The sequence below is a fragment of the Macrotis lagotis genome, chromosome 3 (genome assembly GCF_037893015.1).
Source record: "Macrotis lagotis isolate mMagLag1 chromosome 3, bilby.v1.9.chrom.fasta, whole genome shotgun sequence".
NCBI classification, from domain to species: Eukaryota; Metazoa; Chordata; class Mammalia; order Peramelemorphia; family Peramelidae; genus Macrotis; species Macrotis lagotis.
The window spans coordinates 11,166,584-11,188,628 of NC_133660.1; the positions used below are offsets into that span (position 1 = coordinate 11,166,584).

The 22,045-nt window shown below is 34.3% G+C and overlaps 1 protein-coding gene across 1 annotated transcript in view; it reads right to left on the minus strand.

Moving 5' to 3' along the window:
* The window catches only part of PPP3CA (protein phosphatase 3 catalytic subunit alpha), a 353,655-nt gene that overhangs the window by 330,548 nt on the left and 1,062 nt on the right, over positions 1 to 22,045 (minus strand). The gene's annotated exons all lie outside the window — the stretch shown is intronic.

A 22,045-nucleotide genomic window follows, 5' to 3' on the forward strand; every position in this document is an offset into this window, starting at 1 on the left:
GAAATTATCCTAAAATTCTTTTTTGCCTTTACTTATTATAAAAACAATTTTAAAAATCCGTAAACTTGGAAATTATAATCTCTCATGTAAGCATATGTGACAAATAAGAAAAGCAATGATGTAATAACAAGTCAAATAAAAAGGTATTAATGTGTAAGTAGTCAGGGTTAGGGGAGAGATATAGAGCAAGACAATAATAGCATATCAATGTTTCTCCTTCACTATCCATAGGAGATGATGCTCAGTGTCTGGACAATGGATCTGATGGTGGAGAGTGATAATTTATGAGGCTACCACAGCTTAAGGGTAACATCTTTCAAGAATATCTAAATCCACTTGGTTTGAATTCTGTGATCAGCAAGTCATTGTCTGAAATGTAATTTTTTCAGCAGAGTGCATTTCACAACCAGTGAATGCCTTAGACAACTGCTTTTAATTCTCAGATCAGATAGAACAAAGAATCACAGAATCTGAGTAGTAGGAGTTTCCAGTCATATTTAGTGAAATCCCATATGAAATAAATCCCCACCATAATATGCTCCACAAGTAAAAGATAGATTATTATGCTTCTAGTTATAAACTTATGCATTTGTATCCTGGCTTATAAATTCATATAGTTTAGTATGATTCATTTCTCTAGAGCCTGAACACTTCTTAGTGAACTAATAATAATATCAAATTTCTGAAACTTGAAAGTTGAAAATCAGAACCTAGCTATGGTGACCTCACCAAAGTTGAGTCATCCCATGAGGTCCAACCTGAAACAGTAAACCAATATTAAGCATTCTTTTTTTCTCAATTCACATTTTACATTTGCTTTCTTTTTTTTTTTTTTTTTGCAAAATACACTGTTATATTAGGCAAGGTAATGAATGATAAATAATGATGTCAATGATTTGATTATAGTTAGGACTAAGAATAAAGGATTAATTTGTTCTTTACCCTAGATCAGCAAGCATTTATTATGTGTTAAATATATTTTAGACACTGTGACAAGTGCTGAGGGCTCAAAGAGAGGCAAAAATTATTCCTGCCCATAAGGGCAAGGTGGAACAATATGCAAACAACTAAGCATATACTTTCTCTCTCTCTCTCTCACAGAGGGAAGGATTGGGAAATGGTTCTTACAAAAGATAGGATTTGAGCTAAGATTTAAAGGAAAATAGAAGAAAGGAAGAGGGAATTAGGTGACAGTCATTTGGAAAATGGAGTCTTCGAGGAGAAACAAGGAGGCTAGTATTGAATCAGGATATGTGAAGGAGAATAAAGTTTTAAAAAGACTGTAAAGATAGAACGAGAATGAGTTAAGGACTTTTGAGAGTCAAAAAAAGCCAGTGGAATTTATTGGGCATGGAATGATATGGCCAAGTCCATGCTTTAGGAAAATAACTTTGCTAGCTAGAACGTCCACGGACTGTGGAAGAGAGTGACTTAATGTAGGGGGACAGACTTCTACTAGTCTAGATATGAGCCACTGAAAGCCTGCAAAAAAGCATCTGAAAAGGATCAGATTATTTTCCAGATCTTCCTGTCTGAAGTTGACCTTTTGCCAACCTAAACTCTAGGTCCTGTTCTGCTGGGTCTCCCTGCTTAAATGCCATCCTCACTCAGAACAAATACTATTGTTGAAGTCAGGATGGAAGGGTGGGTAGGTATCCATATTCTTCTGTTCCAGATGAGTCAAATGAAGTAAGAAGAAAAGGGACTTGCATCACAAAAATGACTCCAAATTCCTAAGTGTTTCTATTATCTCTCTGTCTCTCTACTGTTATTAGATAAGCTGAGAATATTTTTCATGCTTTTCAGCACTATTTTTTTTTTTGGTCTAAATATGCTTGATCCTGTTGAATGAAATAGAATGTTAAACACAGCAAATTATAAGTTAGGTTTGATGACCGGCCATGATAGAACTTTCATTTGAAGGCTTTTGTATTTTCTGTGGTAGTAACTTTATACAGATAAATCTTCCTATTATCATATAAGTGATAGCACCACTTGGATTTTACTTTTATTACAGAAATGGCATTTAACACATAGAGCTCTAAGCTGGGAGACAGTGACCTTGGGTTTTATTCCACATTTTCCATATTTGTTGGAATCTGAACTATGACTCAGTTTCTCTATCAATTTAATAAAGACCATAATACTTGCAGTCAATTAATAAGATTGAAGCTCCTTTAGGCTCACCATGTTATTATTAGCTCATCTGAAACTCTGCAATCAGGGGAAAATACATGAGCAAATACTTTCAGTAAAAGTACTTGTACTTTTGCTGCCTTCTCTGGAGTATTTAGAAAGCAGACATCAATGTTGCACATGTTACAGTATATGCAAACATCTTTACCTACATTTTTTTTTCAATTTCACATTTATTCCCAATAACATTTAGGGACTAGGTGTGAGAATTGTGGGAATGGAATGAACCACACTAATTCTACCTTGTGACCCTTTTCACCTGAAGTAAAGGCTAGCAACCAAGAATATAAAGAAAACTTTTCTAGGAGGCTATGATCTAATGAGGAGGAAGAATCACATATATTACAAATAACTAGGATGGAAGGAAGCAAATGATAACTGCAAAGGAGAGCCATCACTCAAGGATCTATGAGAAATCTGGGGATGACGAAATGACTTTCAGCTGAGAAGTATCCAGGAAGGCATCATGGAGGAGTTGGTTAGCCCCCAAGGTAGATCTTGAAGAAGCTGAAGAAGTTCAACATATAGAAATGAAGGGAGAGGAAGGAGTCCTTTCCAATCCCAAGGGACAGTAGCAGCAAAGGCAAAGAGATACGAGAAAGCAGGTTCTGAATATGAAATAAACAGTGTTCACGTGGGCAATATTTAGTCGAGTCAAGAAAGGAGTAGTATGAAATAAGACTAGAGAGAGAAAAAAAAATGAAACCATATTACAGTGAGCCTTAAATGTCAGAATCAAGAGTTTAGACCTTATGAAGGATGAATTGTTCTAGAGAGGAAAGCGTAATGCTGAAAGTTACAATAAATTATGTGGGGGAATGAGGCTCTGAAATTGGATAAATTAGAAATTTTAAAAAATTAGAAATTAGAAATGAGGTTTTCAATATGTAGGAATTTCAAAGTAATATTAGTGGGGAGTACCTGTGAATTAAGGTTATCATGGTCATTCCATTATAAGGATTCTTTACTGAAGCTTATAAAATCAGGCAAAGTGTTGACAAAAGTGGGTTTCCCCCCTTTTTTAATCCATATCTTCAATGGCAAAAGATTGAAAGGCTCAAAAGTAAGATTTCATTTTTTAAAAAGTCATTTGGCATGAAGCAAGAGAAAAATTCCAGTCCTCCAGACTATCACTGGATACAGTTCCAAGATGGGAGCAGCAAATGAAAACAAAAGCAAGTAGCCTGGCACCAGAGTTATAGGAAGCTTCATAGGCAAGAGCAAGAAGTTTGAATTTCATGTGAGAAACAAGAGAAGTCTGAAGAGGCAAATGATTTAGTTCAAGTGCCAAGAAAAAGGTAGTTTCTAAGCACCAATATTCTATCCAGAAAAAGTGGAAATGGAGAGGCCAGGAAGGAAAATGATTCAAAGGTATATGTGTTGATTAAAGAAGCCATTTGTAGGCATTTTCACAGGAAAACAAAGTTGGCTCTTTAACCCCAACACAAATGAAGAATAAGAAATGCTCATCTTTTCTCTTCTCTGATGTTTCTGCCCCAAGACCCTTATATAAATGTGTTCTGCAGAATACATTCTGCTTTGCTGGTTGAATGTCCAATAAATAATACAACAGTCACTCTCCTTATAACTCAATGTGGCTTTGTCAACAATAATATTCCTAACCTGGCCCATGAAAAAGATAACACAGACTATTTTAAAATCAGTATGAATGTTGAAGATGAAGAGAAAAGCCAGAAAGGAAGCCATATCATTCACAGCTTGTTTTACTTTTCTAACTGGATGTAACTTTGGCATCTCAAACCTCACATGTCCAAAACAAAATTTTATTACCACTAAAAAAAAAAATGCCCTCTTCTGAGTCTCCCTCTTAATGTTCATGGCACCATCATTTCTAGATCCCAGATTTGAAACATTGGTGTCCTCTTCAATTCTTAATTCCTCCTTCCCTCATTCACCTAAATGGTTTCAGATATTTTCATTTCTTCTCCTCAGTAGATGTCATTTCCATTTCCTTCTCTCCATTTGCAAAATCATGACTTGATTTCAGGCTCTCATCTCATCTTGCCTGGACTATTGCAATGGCATCTTTATTGGCCTTAGCTTACATTTATCCTTAATTCAATCCATCATCCACTTGACCTGTATGATTTTGCTAAAGTGAAGGTCTGATCATGTGACTCCTCTACTAAAAACATTCTAGTAGTTTACTATTACCTCTAGGATGAAATATAAAGCTGCCTATTCAGGATACATATATATATATGTGTATATATATATATATATATATATATATATATATATGTATATATATATATATAGTCATTAAGATGTTGCTTCTCCCATTAGAATATGAAGGTCTTTAGGATAGTGACTACTTTTGGCTTTCTTAGCCTTTCCAGCACTTAGTAAATCCAACATAAAATTGATACCTAATTAAGTGAACCAGCTTCTTCAGTGCATCTTACCTTTCCATTAGTAGATATTAGAAATCTCACTTTCAAAATGGGAAGGAAATAATCCTGGCTTCTCATAGGTCATGCAAGTAGAATATTTTTTATCAACTTCTATGAGATCAAAACTTTGCATATAGCCCCATTGTATAATTATGTATCTGCCATCCAGAGATCAATCAAGCTAAGTACTGAGAGGAAGATCACTACTAATAAGGCCACTAGAGATAAATTTGGGGAATCAGGGTATCTCATGAGGAAATACCTTTTAGTAAAGTGTGGAAAGACTGAAATTCATGTCTCTTAAGGGGAAGGGAAGTCATAGCCTTTTGAGATCTTGAAGTATGAACAATAAAATAAAATTTCTATGAGTTAAATTAAATCCTTATACCTATTAAATATTCAGTCTATGCCAAACTAACTTCATAGCTGTTTCTATGGTCATTGTTTTAGAGCCAATGTTGATGCCATCTAGTACTTAATTTTATAGTGTGAAAAGTGATTATTTCTCTCTTGTATTTAATGATAAATTATTGTATTAGGACCAAGGTTTTTTCCTCTTTTTTACTTCTTCATTCATAAATGAATCAGCGTGAGAAATCTTGGTCAGGGATTTACTCAAGCCAAGATCTAATCAAAGAGTAAAATAAATTCCAAGCTTAGGCTAATGGGTATATTCCTTTTCATCGTGTTTGCTCAGACAGACCTGGGGAAGTATTGATTCTCTCTTGTGTCAGGTGAAATGGAAATAGATTTGGATGACCTTTCAAGCCATGTGCCCCAAGATCTCACTGTAATATGGTCCACTCTCACACTGTAAAATTCATTTTCTCATCACTGGTTCCTCAATCGGAGTTGATTGCTACTCTCAGGAATGCCTATTCTTCCAAGGGAATAAAAGCTGAGAGTCCATGACCACGAGAAGTCTTTGATCTAAGGGAGAGACAGCTAAATGACCATTCCTTTACTAATAAATGTGCTGGATTTATTAATAAAATGATTAAATTACCCAGAATTATGTCTCTTGAATTTTTAAAACCTCACATTAACATAGGAAATAAGGCAGGAAGGGTTAAATAATTTGTTAAATGTCACAGAAGTTATGGAGCTGGTATTTGAATTCATTTAACCTGACTCCTAGTTCCAAGATTTCCATTGTACCCACCACTTTAGAATTGTCCTCTAGTTGCTTAATGTGATATATGTTCAATTTCAATCTCTCACCGGAGTAAAACTCTTCTCCCATCTTTCATTGCTCTTAATGGCAGTTTGAAAAGTCATTATGCTTATGAATAATAAAATGGGAATTCCAAATACAGAAATATCAAGATTTCCTTTACTTCAAATCAGTTTCTCCATCTTCAGAATTACTATTGGTCTAGTTCTTTTCTGATTCTAGCTCCTGTCCTGTCTTTATCTCATGGTAAAACTACTATAGATAAAGTAAAATTTATTAGTTTCCCTTTCTTTTTATTTTTCTTTCATGTGATACAAGAAAGTAAACTTCTTGAAAGCAGGAACGACTTTCTTCATATTTTTATTCCCCAAGCACAATGCCTAGCAGATTGCTTAATATATGCAGCTTGAGATATTCAAAGAAAATGCTGTAGTAATAACTAATTTGAAATCCTAGCAGCAAATCAATCCCTTCTCCCTAGGGCTTACTAGTAATAGAGAATAAAATAGAAGGGTCAGTTGTCTAAATTACTTTCTTCTTCTATGCATCTATCGAGAATGTCTGATTTACTATAACTAAAACAACTTTCAGGGGAAAGCTTCTATTTTTCATCATTATTTATTAATGACATTATTAATATATTATGTTATTTTCATGATTAAAAGTTTTGTTCTCATGGTCTAAGATGGGAAAGAGGAGAAAAAGACTGCAGTTTCCTTAAATTCAAAACTGTTAAATTAACCAGGCCAGTTTATTCAGGCCTGAAGGTGGGAGAAATGGAAAAGTTATTAAAATTCAATGCTAAGAAGAACATCTCTTTTTAATGTGGAATTGATGGCTGTTGTCAAAAAGTAAATGCAATACTTAGTATTCTACCACTTATCATTTTATCTACCCCATGACTAATCACAGTGGTAGATGAATTAATAACAAAACCAAGGATCCTGAATAATGCAATTATCATTTATTTTTCTGGTAAATCTAGTTTGGAATTATTTACTGTGCTTTATATGATATCATTAAATGTTGTGAGTTCTTAATACTATCAGTCTTCATTACAATTTACTGGCTGAAACCCCCACCAGAGAAGCAGAAAGTATTTTTAAATAGTTCTAATTTTGACAAGATGAAGCTGTAAAGCAAAGACCATATAGAGTTCTACCTTGGACTAGAAGAAATGTATTAGTTCCACACTCCCTTTTCCTTTTTTCCCTAATCTATTACCGATTAAACAAGTATCCCAGCATTAGCATCAACCCAAGTGGGTAATAAATAAATAAATGTTCAATTTTTTTTTAACATTCAATTAAACAAAAGCTGTTCACAAGAAAAAATAAACACAAACGTTAACTAAATGTGACCTCTGGACAGAGTTGGTTTTTGTATGCATCTTCATTCTCCTCCACTATATTGGAAAGAACAACTAATCTTTCACCCCATCCCCCAATCCTCTTCAACACGTGGGTCAGTTACGTCTTCTCCTTACTGGATAAATCACAAGTAGGCAAAAGTAAGATCATTTCTAGGATAGTCTATATCACTATATAGAACAAGAGATCCCCACAAAAACAGGTTGTGATTTTTTTATATGTGACAGTTAAATAGTGATAAAGTAAGTTTGAAAGCCAACGTTATTGAGGCCAGTCCTTCTAATCTAGGAGTCCTCCACAAGATCTTTACTATATGAACTTGGAATAGTGACCATTTTTTGACTTAACATTTCTCATCCAGATCTGGATAGTGAATGCTCTACTACCTGAAATATATTGAGGAAATCCATTATTTTGTGATTGTAACCTAGGGAGTCAGTAAAGACCCTAAAGGTAAGAGATGCTGGGAAGAGCTGGGAAAAAAACAAGGTAGAAAACATAGTATGTGCAGGAGTTGTCTAGAAAAACAAAACTATTTTCCAAAAGCTACATGTAATAAATACTTGTATACAAGTGTAATTTCATATTCAATAATATAAAGGAAAATACATCACAAGCATCAATGTTTTCCCAAAACTTCTCTTTTCAATCAGTTGAGCACAAGGATGCCAGAAAAAACATTATCTCTGAAAGGTTGCTTTAGCTCATTGTGGTCTCAGATTTCAAATTCACCATGATTTTTGACAATTAAAATAACAATAAATGCATATCAGGATGTTTCTTAGTATTTAACACTTACTCCCTCAAAAGAATGAGGTCTATCATTCCAAAACAGCAATAAGAACAAGAAATCGCATTCTAGATAACCTTTGTATTCTATCCAGCTATATAATTAGTGGCTCTAATGATAAGATCATGATATGATTGACAAAGAAAATAGCTACCTGCCAACATGTATATATATTATATATATATGGATGAACATACATGTATATACACATATATGTATAGGTAAGTATATATTTATTTACATGGATTATGTGTATAGATATATGTTTATGCAGGGAGGGAGAGAGAGAGAGAAAGAGTCGATGTTACATAATTCCATGAAAATGCTATAGTATACTCAAATTGAATTATGAACAGAATATCGAAGTGCTCCCATGATGTAGATATATGACCAAAGGAAACAACATCCATAAGAATTTCCACCATCAGTATTTTAATTATATATATATATATATATAATATACACACATTCATACTATATATATATATATAAATATATATTTAATTATAGATATATTCATAAATATACCAAATAGGTGTATACAAAAATATGCCCATACGTATAATGTATGCATGGCTATAGGTGCACCTGAATATATATTTCCCTACACATGCACATGAGAGACAAAAAAAAATGTAGTGGATATAGTGCTGACCTCTGGGTCAAGAAGACATGCTTTCAAGTCCCAATTTTGGTAAATATTGTCTGTTCTATCTTAGACAAATCACTTAATTTCTCAGGCCTCAATATTATAACCAAGGGGGCTCATCTTAGAAAGGGGTTTCCTCACCAGAGTACTCCCTAAATCAGTAAAATAACAGATCCTTTATAATATACACACATGTCTGGATATGCTCTGTGTGTGTGTGTGTGCATACAAATTATCTCTATGGATATATATATATACATAATAGGTGGGACTTTTGCAATTAAAACCTAAATGCTCAGTCATAAGGAACAAAGAACTGTGGATTGTTTTTTTTGTTTGTTTCTTCCCCCCCACCCCACAGGTCTTATAGTATGAGTGGTATAAAATCAGCAATGCACTGAACACAACTTCTCCACCCCCTGACCCCCCCAATAATGACTGTCATAAAAGCTCTTCAAGAGTTTTTCCTGTTAAGTGGTTAAACAAAGGTGTTGTTTGCCTTTCTAAATAGAAAAGAAGCATTTCCAGAATCCCAGTTTGACAGGAATATTAGTCACTGCCCCTTTCTCTTCTTCCTAAATCTAATCCTAAGTGGTTTCTAGAAGGGAGTTTCACCCTGAGTGTTCTTCACTCGGCACAAGCACGTGCACAGGCTACAATATGGAATTGGAGACCCTCCCTCAAAGTTACAATCCCAGAGTTACATCTTCCAATACATCTCCTCCTATGACCTAGCACGAGCAGATCAGCAAAGTTCTCCAAGGCAGATCAAAGGCAGTTGACTAAAAATAGGCATTAGTAACTGTGTGAAGAGGATAAGTTCTAACAGTTCCCCACTTGACAGGCAACAGAAAAATGAGGAATGTTCTTCACTTTTTCACAAATCGTTTATTCAAAAGCAGTTCAAGGGTATATGTGAGAGAGACCTAACACTTCAATGGGAACCAATAAGCAAACATAGCACAAGAGAAATATTTCACTTGAAACAATTCACATTTGCATCTGAAATTTTACCTTGTAACCACAAAACTGCCTCTTCAAAATGTTTCTTACAAACTCTCCTTGAAGTGGCTTTCATTTTAGAAATGTGTGGCTTTCTTATTTTCTATGGTGAGAAAAATTTGAAGACTAATTTTAAAAGACATTAAGGCTTTTAAGATAAGGGAGAAACTAATCAATATCAAGACATACCATTTTAGTTTTCCCTATATTTTACTCAGACAAGTCATACATAGAACATTTACAATGACCTCCTTTTGTGCTTTTTTTTTTTTGGTTTGGAATTTATGCTTCACTATTTCCACTTGTTGGATTATATTTGAATACAACATAATATCACAAGATGATAAATACAGTGATAAGTAAAACTTTATCTATGGGACAACTGCAAACTGAATGGCCTTGAATGTTATTTTACCTCCCTTTGCCTCTGTTCTCTATCTAGAAAAAGGGAACAGTAACATCTGACCCTAAACTTGTTTTTGATTCTCCCTCCTATGGATGAGCATGGAAAATTCAGCCCTAAGTGATTTTTTTAAAAGTTTGGTATTATAAACAAGTGGTTATTTTATAAACATGTAACCATATACCTTGATTATTATTCCTCCAAATCAAGGGAGTGAGTTAGCTAAAGAGATATGAAAGCACCAAAGATTTTCAGAAAATACTACATAAATGTACAGCGTTATTAACATTCTTTCCTTCCTTTTTTTGGTAAGGCAATGGGGTTAAGTGACTTGCCCAAGGTCATAAAGCTAAGTATCAAGTATCTGAGGTCAGATTTGAACCCAGGTCCTCCTGATTCTAGAGCTGGTGCTTTATCCACTGTGACACCTATCTCCCCTGTGTTACTAGCTTTCAAATATAATAGTATCTATCTAAAAGTTCAACAAATATATAAATAACAAATGCATTAATATATGTAAACATTTAAATGCTCCTCAAATATGCTATTTGAATAGCATGTTTCAAAATTCCTTCAAATCTTTTTTGGTCCTCCCAAGAATTATATGGGAGAGACAGGACATTTGTTATTATCTCTATTCTCCAGAAGGAGAAAGTAAGGATGAAAGAAATATTAAATGTGTTACCCAAGGTTCCACATCTCCTGAAGAATCCAGGTCTAGTATCTTTACCAATGTATTCCCATGTTCTTACTACTATGATGTTCTCTTAGAAATAATTGTTTTTAACCTCAGTAATGAAAAATGGGGAAAAAATTAAAAATAAAACTATACAAAGGTATTTGTTGACTGCTGACATTTCATCTTCTACAAATTTACTCAACTTTGATTTAACTTGGAAGTGAGTTTTCCGACTTGGATTTATTCTATGGTATTCTCTTTACCATTCCTAAATTCATCTTTCAAACATAACTCAAAATAAGAACACTAAAAGAAAGCTATGTACTAAAGACATGATTTCCTTCAAAGAAGTTTCAAGAATTTTATTGTAAATATATCGTTTGAAAAAGTGGAGGAAATGTTCATTTTATGTACATAAAGACTGAAATACAGCTAGTTATTTTCTTCAACTTGGGGGTCATCTATTTTAATGAACCTTTTTTTCTCATCCATGTAAGTATTCACTTTCAAGATGTTTATCAGACCCTATTCAGTCCATCCCATTCCTGGCAATCTATGCCTCTTTCCTCCTTAAAATTCACTATAGAAGGGAGACAAACATGCTAGAGACCCTCTTTGAGTTGTCTTAATACAGCAAAGGTTATCAGTAGTACATGTGAATAGTCACTGTTTAATCCTGCATACTTGTCACATGACTTCCTCATCTTTTATTTTGATTATAAATTTCTTTGATCATACACATTTTCCCCTCAATTTTCTTGTTTACACTATGCTTAACAAAACCAGGTCCTCCATGTACCTCTCCACTGTCCTATAGGTAATCCTCAATTTTAATTCTTGGATACCATAGGCTTCCAACTTGTGACAGACTACAGTCATCAAAATCACATGCAATTAAATCCAGGAGGGATTCTAATATTCTAAATGATTAAATCAATTAAATGGAATAAAATGAAGGTGACAATTAACAGGAAGAAATGTAAACTCCACTAGTGTGATAAGAAATCTGCATAAGGATAGACTAAAGAAGAAATTATCAGTCAGTTGTATGACAAAGACAACTTTAAAAAACTAATGGGACTACATTAATAGAAGTGAACAGGAGATTGTAATCCCAGCATACTCTGCATTCATCAGATCATATTTTAAATATTTTAATCTGTTCTAGGTAATGAATGAACAAAATGGAGCATGTTTAGAAGAGGATTATATGTGGATCATAAGGAAGTCTATGTCATAAAAAGAATACCTAGAGGAACAGAAGATATGTCATATGGAAGACTAAACTGAAATAAAAGTAGTAGATTTTGGTTTAGTTTGTAGAATAACTTCCTGAAGATTAGAATGATTTACAATTTGGTGGTTTCCCTGAAAAATAATGAGCTTCCTTAGGCAAATTTAATCAGAGATTTATGAAAATTGGTTTGGGATGCTGTCCATAGGATTCCTATCAGGTAGGAGGACAGATTTGGAGACCCTAAACCTTGAGGCCTTGTGTGAAAAACCCTAAGATAATATGATTCTCTGAACTTTTTGGCATGCTAGACTTGATTCGAAAGAAGGAATAAGTGTATAATTATTCCTTTCACAGCACAGGCAGTTAGGGGAATGGCTGGGTTCATGGATATGGTGTCCCTGTGATCTGGAAAAATCATTCAAAAATTTTTGGCATTCCCTTTGTACCAGAGAAGTCTGACGTTTTTCTTTAATGACATGTTTACAATACATTATTGTAAAATAAGGTCGATACATTTATTTATTGAAAGATAAAATATGATTTTATACAAGACTATACATATATCTTATGCATTGCCAAGCTTCTAAACTTTTTCTGTGTTGTCCGCTGACCTTTTCATGTCATTTATGACTTCCACAAATGTCCTCCAAAATTTGCATTTAATTTTTTATGCCAACCAACAATGTCAAAACTATGATTAGTAAAGTCACTACATGGAAAGGATAACTGTACATTCAAGTAAAATCTCACTGTATCCGAGGTCATCTCCAGTCATCCTGATGTATATCTTGCCACTGGACCAGTTGGCTCTGGAGGAGAAATAGAGGTTGGCGACTCTGCAAAGCCAGTCGGCTCTGGAGGAGAAGTAGAGGCTGGGGACTTTGCAAAGCCCTCCCTCATTCAAACCACTTTGTTTACAAGTAATGGCATCATCATCGTCTTGATGTCATTGGTCGTCTTTGATGACAAAGGACAAATGACAACAACAATAAGCTACTAAGAGAAGTAACCTCGTTTAGTGGATTGAAAACTAACTTTGGATCCGAGAACCAGGTGCAAACCTTATCTCTGTCACATACTCATTGTGCCATCCTGGTCAAATCATTTGATAGCTCAAGTTTCTAGATAACTCTTTAAGGCTATTGATAGCTATAACAATAGTGAGAATTTATGCAGGTTTGTAGCATACCATACAAATGATTTTATTTTAAGCTCACAACAATCCTGGGAGGTAGGTACTGTGAGGAACAAAAGCAAACTGCCTAGACTTGCCTAGAGTCACATATCTAGGGTATGTCTAAGGTTGGGTTTGAATTCAGGTCTTTGTAAAATGAATGCTTGTTGGTCACAGAGAAAGAATAGCAGTCCATTGGTAAAAGGCTTCCTTGAACTTGGGAGTTTCCTAAAGTGAGGTAGATGAAAATCATTAATTAAATGTCTATAATATGCCAAACCTTCGGCTTAGGAATAGGGACACAACGAAAGGCCCTCCCTAAAAATAAATCTCTGCCCTGGATGGCTCTTATTGTAATAGAGTAGACAATATGTAAACAACTATGTACGAACAAGGTATTTGCAGAATAAATTAGAAATAATCACAGAAACAAGGCACTACCACTAATAGGGATCAAATGAGGCTTCTTAGAGAAGGCGAGATTTTAGCTGGGCCTTGAGGAAAGTCAGGAAATTCAGGAGGCAGAGCAGGCCCAGTTTCTATCCTAAGTTAATATGAAACAAATAACAAAGAGTTAAACTCATCTTTTCTTTCTTCCCAGAAGATGGGAAACTTAGGATGAAATGCAGCTACAAATCAAAGAAACCTATATGGCTTTCCTTCTTGATTTCAAGTTAAAAAGTGAAGTGTAAAAAGGGCTAGACTGGACTGTACAATAAACTAGTCATAATGACTAAACTTCATTTCTTGACCCCCAAAATTGGGTTATCATTCAAAATCCTTCTAAATTTATGTTGGTTAACAGATTGAGAAATAGACCATTATAGCTAACCAATTATTCTGATTAAGAATTACCATATGTACCAAATTATTATTAAATGGTTGAAAAAATATACATTAAACACTGAAGCTTAATTGGATAGAATATATTTTTTTTTTAAGAGCTTAGGAAAGCACTTTGAAATCGGGCTCTCTTCCAGGTTATATCTCAACGAACAGCTTCTATCTCTGTACTGTACATAACAATGGAGGAACAGGGGTGAGCAGCTCCTACAGGCTTTGGGAGAACCAAGTGTCATTTTTTGTGCATATGAATGCTTCAGAAAATATCAAATGCTACAAATTATCTCTTTATAAACTGTTTTTTGATGTTCTAAATCAGATCAAATTCAAATAGAAACAGATCCTTGTGGGTCTGTATATATTGACTTAGAAAACCACCAATCATGTTGTATTTTTATCTATTTTGTTGAACATTTCTCAATTAGATATTAATCTTATTCCAGGAACACTTAGTTCACATGCTGCCTCTCCCTACCTTGGGAGTTTGAAACCTTCAATTTAAAAGTATGTCCCATGCACAATTTTCCTCCAGAGACCTCTTCTCAAATGTTTACCAGTACAGTTCTGAGAAGGTGCCATTTTCATGCCACCAGGTTAAGTCTGTGTGACATTTTGAGATAGATAGACAGATAGATAGAGATAGAGATTAGAGATAGAGAGATAGAGAAAGATGATAAAGATAGAGATAGAGATAAAGATAGAGATAAAGATAGAAATAGATATATAAAACCATAAAAATGCCCCTTAATATTAGAAAGTTTTGCATAAATTTGCAAATTGTCAGTTAACCTGTATTTCCAACTATAATAATGCTAGATAGAAAGAGATAAAGAAAGATGGATGGAAGGATGGAATTGACTTTATATAAAGTGTTGTATTCTACAAAGCAATTGGAGTTGTTTTCCTTGAATCTCATAGTAACCCTACAAGCTGGATAGTACAAATATTATTATCTCCATTTTATTGATAAAAAAAACAAAACTGAGCCACAGAGAATCTGATTAAGATCACATAGCTAATGTTTGGCAGGGATAAATTCACTGATTACCAATGCATGCTGTTTCCATTATATCTTAGTTGCCTGGTGTTTATAAATTTGTGCTATAGTCATTTTTTTTCTGCTACAAGGTAATAAAATTGGATTGGGAATGGAAGAATTAAAAAAAATCAAAAGAAGCTGATTTTACTTATTATTCTGACAATTAAAAACTCAGTCCAATTCCATTAAACCAACACTGATGTTCGTTAGTTACTGCCAGTTCCTTCATCCTCAACAGAAGAATGTGAAATCCAAGATTTAAACCTGGAAGGTTTAAAGCAGAGGCCTAGAGAGGTTAAAGTGGTTGACCAAAGTTACAAAATAGTTAAATAGCAGAGTCTGCCTTTGAACCAAGGTCTTGGGACTCCAAATCTAAAATCCTTTTCACTTTGTCACCCTGCCTCACCTTCTACCCTGCTTCTTACCTGAGAATCTATTTCAAAATCTAGATTTGAAACTATGCCCAGGATTTGAAAGCCTATCTAGGAAGCCCCAGGGGCAGTCAAACCCTTAAGGTCAGCCAGTAGAGTGGGATAGGATTGTGACAAAAAGGCCTAGCCCAGGTCCTACTCCAAGCAATATCTTGATTACTAAAAGCTAATGGCAGAGAGATATCGATTTCTGTTTTTGTTTATTATTTTATATTTGATATGATCAGAAAATTGGTGTGAATTCAAATGAAATGGATAGTATAATCCAGGTTAAAACATAAGAAGTTAAGATAAGACTATGCTGTTCATAACCTACAAACTGAAATCCTGCTCTGTTCCAATTCTGGCCTGATGATTGTATGGAAAAGAGTGATATTATCAAACATCGCATGTCATTTTCCATTTTCTTCAATCAATGTTGAACCAAACTCAAAATTTATTGTAGTAGACCACACCATTGCAGCAAGAAGTCACATTCATTCATTCAATGTTCATTTATTGAACAGCAGTTGGGAGACCTAGAACTGTGGTAGGAATGCACTGTATAGAACATCAACACGAAGAGAACCTACAATTTCAGTGTAAACGTGTGGTAGAAAGCATCGCATTTTAGAGCTGGGACATATCTTAGTGATACCCTATGCTTTTTCTATTTGTACACTTGACACTTTGTCATAATTTTGTTATCGTACAGAAGACATTTTAATCATGCCTGACTCTTTTTCAGATCCATTTTGGGCTTTCTTGGCAATGACACTGGAGTGATTGCCATATCCTTCTGTTCATTTTACAGATGAGGAAACCGAGGCAAACAGGATTAAGTGATTTATCCACAGTCACACAGTTAGGAACGATATGAGGCCAGATTTGAACTCAAGAATATAAATCTTCCTACCCAGAACTCTATCTACTTCACTTTATATTTGGCCTGCTTGTCACATATTAAGTGCTTAAAAATACTGTTTTCTTCCTTCCTTCCTTCCTTCATTCATTCATCTTATAATACTTGTTCTCTTTACAGGTCAGGAAATGAGTCCCAGAAAGGTGAAAAGAAGTATTTAATTTTAGAAACCTCATTACTAGCAAGGTTACAAATTAGTATAGTATTATTTCTCTTATATTATGTAGGTAAAAAGATGCCAATCTCAAAAAGTTTGTGTGTCAGTATATTTTAAGGCTCTTGAAGCAAGTAACACCTTTCCATCTCTGCATTCATGGCACAGATGGTAGCAAAAGCTAGTGCTATTAGGAAATCCAAAAAATGAAGCATCTCTGTCCTTACATGTGGCAGACTGCATGGAGGAGGCAGAGTTAGAGGAAATGAAATCTAATTGTCTGGGACATAAATTCTCCTTACCTTCCAAACTAGATTTCCTGGCAAGATAATAATAGTGTTGCATTCTGAGTGTTGAGTTATAATAATCACTTCATTTCCAACTCATTCTACTCTGTTCCATCTCCCTGCTAGCTGCTTTGCCCATCAAAGGAGGAGTCTTAGTGATAGATGAGTACTTAGCTCAGATCACCTTGTCTTGAGAGGCCCCTTCACATTGCTCACTTTATTATCAATCTTTTCTTTATTCAACTTCTCCAGCTGCCTAGCCTATTTGGATAGCTTTCTCTCTTCCACCCCCTTCTGCTGGACTCATCTTTTAAATTTTTTCTTCCCCTGCTATTAAGTAGACTACTTCAGGAGGAAAGACATAGTTTTTGTAGCTTCAGCTTTAGCAGAATCTGCTATATAGAAAGTTCAAGATATGTTTTATCAATGAATTGACCAAAAGAATCAAATTTTAGTTAATTCTTTAAGATGCCTTATCCTAGTAGGAAATCAGCTTTAAATTTAATACTGTTTCTTTTCCATGAGATTTGGGAAGAAATTAAACTTTGCCTTCCAAGTTATTAGTTTCTATATGAAGAAATCAAAACAAAATAAATAACTGTAGTAATCTCTCAAAAATACTAAAAAAATTTAATTATATATAATTCTATATATTACAAATTAACAGGTGTAACTTGGCTTCCAGAAGAGGAAACTTGCCCTTGGGAAAAGGCATTCTGGTCCCAGTCTGTTTTTGACTTGCGTGACCCTGGGCAATTTAGCTTTCCACCTCCATTTCCTTAACTATATTAAGAAACAGGAGGAGGCAGGAATGGTGTGACTATGGAAGGATTTCCCATAAAGAATAACTAGATCAATGTTAAGTATTCTAGATACTTGTCTTTATGAATTTCATTGCCCAGAATGATTCCACTGATGTTACCCTCCATATTTAATTGATTAGCTAAACCAATAAAATAATATTTTAAATAATATAATAATTTTCATGGAATAATAATTTTTTCATGGCTCTTCCCAACAGTTCAATTCAATCAGTGACTGCTTTTTTGTTTTTCCCCTTGAGGTCACTTCAACATATATTTGATTCTATTTGGTTTTATAATTAGCTTCCACTGGCAACTTTAAACCTAACTGGCTTATTATAGATAAGAAAATGTAGATATAGCATTAAAATTCAAAAAGCAAAAAAAAAGGCCCTGGTGATATTTAGAAATACAAAGTCTATAATAATTAAACACCTCATTCCCATTAACTAGTAACTAGTAATAAAATCATATCTTAGAAAAGTTTTTGAAAAAGCTCTGTGTGTGGTGTGTGTGTGTGTGTGTGTGTGTGTGTGTGTGAGAGAGAGAGAGAGAGAGAGAGAGAGAGAGAGAGAGAGAGAGAGAACCACAGGACTTGCTTACAATCAAGATATAGTAAAACCTTACTATAAAAAATCCTTACTAAAACAAAGGAATTTGGGGGAAAGACTAATCTGAATTAGTGAAGTCAAAATTATAAGGTATTTTAAAATCAAATCCAACAAATGAGCTTCTAGTGTCTCTGAGAAGGTGGTCTACATAATGACTAGATAAAACGCATCTATAATTAACAACCTTCAAGGACATACAAGAAGTGTATTTAGATTTGATAATGGTTTGTTACCAAGTCAGCTAAACCTTTATCTCAGTCGTCTAATTTATAGGATTAATTTCATATAAAAATTTCTTCTTAGAAATACAAAGCTTAGGACTTACAAAGAACTTACTTATTACAAATTTAAACTAGTTTGCCAGTAAATAATTTCTTTTGTGACACTAAAAAGCATAGGATTCATACAAGTAGTTTTCACCAAAAATATAGTAAAACAAAGTTATTCCAATCTATCTCCTTTCCCCTCCTAAAATATTTAGCATTATATATATATATATATATATATATATATATATATTCAATTTCAACCCATTGTACATAGTATTTAACTCGTAATATACTCTATTGTCTGTCATTTTTTAAGAAATTGGTCCACATGACTGGTTTAGCTACAAAATCCACAGCACCTTACAGCTATTGTCTATTAATTTTTTCCTGATCAATTGATATATTCTAGTAGTCCCAAAAGTCTTAGTGCAGTAGTAAGACTAGCTTTAAAAATAAACCCAAATTTACAGGAAGATTTTCAGGACACTGTTAATATGTATCTTAGCTCTGCAACTTTTATATATCAGATGGGTAAGCATGTATCTTTTACTGTTCCATATGCCCCATAGCCAAGACTGAAGTTTAGACAATGTTTTTAAAGGACTCCCAAAAACCCTGTCAAATAAACTATTTTCCTCACCAGCCTGCTGAAATACCAGAAACTGCCACTATTAGAATTAGTCCTTTGGATTAAAGCATTGTCTCCAGAAGGTCCCTCTTAAAATGCACATATGACACCTGGGAAGATTAAAGCATCAACACCTATTAGCACCAATTAGATTATTTAATTAGTTAGCTGTCATCTGGCAGAACTCGGGGTCCTGAGGTCATGTTACATAGGCCAAAGTTTTAATTAGTGGAAAATAATCAAGAAAGAATTAGAAGTTAGGCCTGGCCCTTTTTGGGGCATCCCTTTGTTGGGCTGTGGGCAGTCAAAGGAACTTGGGAGCTCCCTGCCTTGCTCTGGCCTACTGTACAATTTTACCTCTCCTTTCCCATTTTGTCTGGTAATGCATTTCTTTTAATAAATTCAGAAAAGGCAAACTTAAACTTATCAACTTCAAATTCAAATGTAATGATTATTGTGCTATCAAAATTTCCTTTTTCAATGTATCAGGGAATATATTTCCTTCTTTTAAATCACACACAAAAAAAATCAAAATTGAATTCTATAATTTTTTCACTTCCATTTGTGTCACCTTTCTAAAATATCTTAAAGAATTGTTTACTCTCCACTGTCATCATCATTCTCATTCGTTTATAAAGCTTAGAAAGAAGATCAATTCTCTGGACCCACAGTAACCTATGCAATACACCTCAAGGAAAGAAAACACTGCATTGTGAATTGTTAACCTCCCTCTCCAGAGGCATATCATCTTATTACTGCAAACAAAATCACAATTAAGCCCTCTTATGTTTCTAAATCACACACATTAAAAATATAAAGTCGGTTAAGTTTGAAGAAAGTAAAATAAAATGGATATATCTACTCTAAGTATGACAAAATGCTCACTTATAACTTTCCCAAATCAATACTGAAATGCTGCTAAATTGGAAGTAAAATATTTTTTGAAAGAGAGGAGAATCTAACCTAGAATATCATCATTATGAAGAACCATAGTGTTTGAATAATTCATCTAAATAATGTGTTAACTGAGATGTTTATAGGGTTGCCTGGGTATGGTGAGAGGATAAGACTTAATCTTGGGCAAACAGGTAAGTTTGGCCTTGAACCCTCAGTTCCCAGACTCTGGAGTCTCAGTCTCTCTCTCTCTCTCTCTCTCTCTCTCTCTCTCTCTCTCTCTCTCTCTCTCTCTCTCTCTCTCTCTCTCTCTCTCTCTCTCCCCGGCCCTATCCTTATTTGATAATCATGGCCTAATGAACAAATGCATCTAAGGACAAACAAGGAAAAGTTTTAACCATATCCTATACTAAAGTCAAAATCTGATGAGCATTCAATGCAATTTCATAAATATGATGCCTTTTTTGTTTTTTTTAAATCATATGTATATGGGTTTACCCTAAGAGAAATATTATCTCATAAAAATGGGATAACTTTTTTATATATTTAACCAAGAATGAATTATGTGAATTTCATAAAACCATAAATTGTGCAAAGTAATGTTTTTTAAAAAAAAATCAAAATACTTGCAATTCCTTTTAAGTAAGAGGAGTGTGTCTTCAGGAGTTTACCTACCAAAAAGCATAACCATGGCAAACTACAGTAATTTTTTTCAATGTCTGAAACCCAGTTCAGAAATATCTAGTACAAAATCAGGTCTCCTAATATGGGTACATAAGATTTTTAAACTTTATGTATATATAAAATCCAATTTTTCTGAACTAGGAATGAATACAAGCATTCAAAATAAAAATAAAAGATATTTGTGTTATAAGACAAGACAATTTATTAGTTAAAGAGTGGTTGAGATATCACATCATATGATAATTTATAAGTAATAATTAGTATCACATCTAAGTAACATGAAAATGTCTTTAAGTTGTGAAGTTGAATTTAAAAACATATTGCATACACCTAAAAGGTATATACTGAATCTGGGCAATTTGTTGAAAACAGAAAGTGTAGTTTATAGATGAAGATATAGAATTCTTTTTTAAAGATGAAATTATAAAAGGTATAGTGCATTAGTTTTGACTTTGAAAGATGTTCAACCAAATATATATATATATATATATATATGTATTAAGCATACTCAAACTCCATATATTAGCTTATTTACCCTCTGATTCTCGTTAAAGAATAAAGTTTTTAAAAATGCTGTATGTAACCAAGCTACAAGAGCTGACTTGTACAACATATAGTTCACTGATAGACCCATAACTATGGTACAACATACAGCTCTCCTTATGTGCTTTACTAGTATCTCTAGAATAGCCCAAGTCTGCAGAGAGAACATAGTCCTCCCTTACCTATATTCATATGTTAAGCTATTTGCAGACTTTCTCTGCACTTGAAAAGCTCCAAGAATTCACAAGACAGAAATGACACCTGCAAACATACACAAAAATTTCAGTGATTTTTTTGGAAAGACAAAGGGTCTATCTATCTGTGCATATGAATATTCACCTATACACCTATGTATGTATATATATATATATATATATATATATATATATAAAATGTATGTATGTATGTATACCCATGAATGATTTTGAAAATGGGGAGGGTAAAAGTAAGAGAATTTCCCTCTTCCTCTATGCACAGTCTTTTTTCCTTCTGGGTAAACTTCACTTTGAAACACAAATCATCAATAAAAAGAAAAGATGATGGGAAACAGGACTTGATTGCGAGGCTCGGTTTTGGCGCCTAATGTGTTTAGGACAGGCTTTCAGTTTGAAATGAAAACCCTGAACCCCAGAGCAACCCCCCCCCCCCAAACCTCAAGGGCTGAAGTCAATCACCTGGCTAATTCTGGAGAATTTCGAAGGCCTGCCTTTCCCCCCCCCCCCCCCCCCAGGCCCAAGGAGGCTGGAGCCTGACGGAGCCTGGTTCCCAGCGGGCAGAGGGATGGGGAAGGGAAGGGGGGCGGGGTTGGCACTCTCTTGGAATGAATTTGCTGAAGGCTCGGCTTCTCCTTCCAAGGATTCCCAGGCCGGT